Source organism: Arachis hypogaea, chromosome 11, assembly GCF_003086295.3.
Source record: "Arachis hypogaea cultivar Tifrunner chromosome 11, arahy.Tifrunner.gnm2.J5K5, whole genome shotgun sequence".
Taxonomy (NCBI): Eukaryota; Viridiplantae; Streptophyta; class Magnoliopsida; order Fabales; family Fabaceae; genus Arachis; species Arachis hypogaea.
Window position 1 is genome coordinate 34303471 of NC_092046.1, and position 2084 is coordinate 34305554.

Genomic DNA, 2084 nt, shown 5'->3' on the forward strand with positions numbered 1-2084 from the left:
AGGATGATGGATTCATCCATACACTTCCCAGTTTCTAGGATTATGAAATCAGCAGGGATGTAATGGTCTTCAACATTTACCAAGACATCCTCTACAAGTCCATAAGCCTGTTTCTTTGAATTGTCTGCCATCTCTAGTGAGATTTTTGCAGCTTGTACCTCAATGATCTCTAGCTTCTCCATTACAGAGAGAGGCATAAGGTTTATGCTTGACCCTAGGTCACACAGAGCCTTCTCAAAAGTCATGGTGCCTATGGTACAAGGGATTGAGAACTTTCCAGGGTCCTGTCTCTTTTGAGGTAATCTCTGCCTAGTCAAGTCATCCAGTTCTTTGATGAGCAATGGAGGTTCATCCTCCCAAGTCTCATTATCAAATAACTTGGCATTTAGCTTCATGATTGCTCCAAGGTACTTAGCAACTTGCTCTTCAGTAACATCTTCATCCTCTTCAGAGGAAGAATACTCATCAGAGCTTATGAAAGGCAGAAGTAAATTCAATGGAATCTCTATGGTCTCAGAATGAGCCTCAGATTCCCATGGTTCCTCATTAGGGAACTCCATGGAGGTCAGTGGGCGTCCATTGAGGTCTTCCTCAGTGGGAATCACTGCCTCTTCCTCCTCTCCATGTTCGGCCATGTGAGATGTGGTTATGGCCTTGCACTCTCTTTTTGGATTCTCTTCTGTATTGCTAGGGAGAGTGCTAGGAGGGAGTTCAGTAATTTTCTTACTCAGCTGACCCAATTGTGCCTCCAAATTTCTAATGGAGGACCTTGTTTCAGTCATGAAACTTTGAGTGGTTTTGATTAGATCAGAGACAATGGTTGCTAAGTCAGAGTGGCTCTGCTTAGAATTCTCTATCTGTTGCTGAGAAGATGATGGAAAAGGCTTGCCATTGCTAAACCTGTTTCTTCCACCATTGTTGTTGTTGAAACCTTGTTGAGGTCTCTATTGATCCTTCCATGAGAGATTTGGGTGATTTCTCCATGAAGGATTATAGGTGTTTTCATAGGATTCTCCCATGTAATTCACCTCTTCCATTGCTGGGTTCTCAGGATCATAAGCTTCTTCTTCAGAGGAAGCTTCCTTAGTACTGCCTGTTGCTGCTTGCATTCCAGACAGACTCTGAGAAATCATATTGACTTGTTGGGTCAATATTTTATTCTGAGCCAATATGGCATTCAGAGTATCAATCTCAAGAACTCCCTTCTTCTGAGTTGTCCCATTATTCACAGGATTCCTTTCAGAAGTGTACATGAATTGGTTATTTGCAACCATTTCAATGAGTTCTTGAGCTTCTGCAGGCGTCTTCTTCAAATGAAGAGATCCTCCAGCAGAGCTATCCAATGACATCTTGGATAGTTCAGACAGACCATCATAGAAGATTCCTATGATGCTCCATTCTGAAAGCATGTGAGAAGGGCACCTTCTGATCAATTGCTTGTATCTCTCCCAAGCTTCATAGAGGGACTCACCATCCTTCTGTCTAAAGGTTTGGACTTCCACTCTAAGCTTACTCAATTTTTGAGGTGGAAAGAACTTTGCCAAGAAGGCATTGACTAGCTTTTCCCAAGAGTTCAGGCTTTCCTTAGGTTGTGAATCCAACCATGTTCTAGCTCTGTCTCTTACAGCAAAAGGAAAGAGCATAAGTCTGTAGACTTCAGGGTCAACCCCATTGGTCTTGACAGCGTCACAGATTTGCAAGAACTCAGCTAAGAACTGATGAGGATCTTCTAATGGAAGTCCATGAAACTTGCAATTCTGTTGCATTAGAGAAACTAATTGAGGCTTAAGCTCAAAGTTGTTTGCTCCAATGGCAGGGATAGAGATGCTTCTCCCACAGAAATCAGGAGTAGGTGCAGTAAAGTCACCAAGCACCTTCCTTGCATTGTTGGCATTGTTGTTTTCGGCTGCCATGATTTCTTCTTCTTTGAAGAGCTCTGTTAGGCCCTCTAGAGAGAATTGTGCTTTAGCTTCTCTTAGCTTTCTCTTCAAGGTCCTTTCAGGTTCAGGATCAGCTTGAACAAGTATGCATTTATCTTTGTTCCTGCTCATATGAAAGAGAAGAGAACAAGAAAGTAGAGAATC

At 42.5% G+C, this 2084-nt stretch overlaps 1 non-coding gene across 1 annotated transcript; it reads left to right on the plus strand.

Moving 5' to 3' along the window:
• The first annotated feature begins 1403 nt into the window (after positions 1-1403).
• LOC112725870 (small nucleolar RNA R71) lies at positions 1404-1511 on the plus strand. The gene has a single exon (XR_003164951.1). It is a non-coding gene; the product is annotated as a small nucleolar RNA R71 (small nucleolar RNA).
• Positions 1512-2084: the final 573 nt, after the last annotated feature.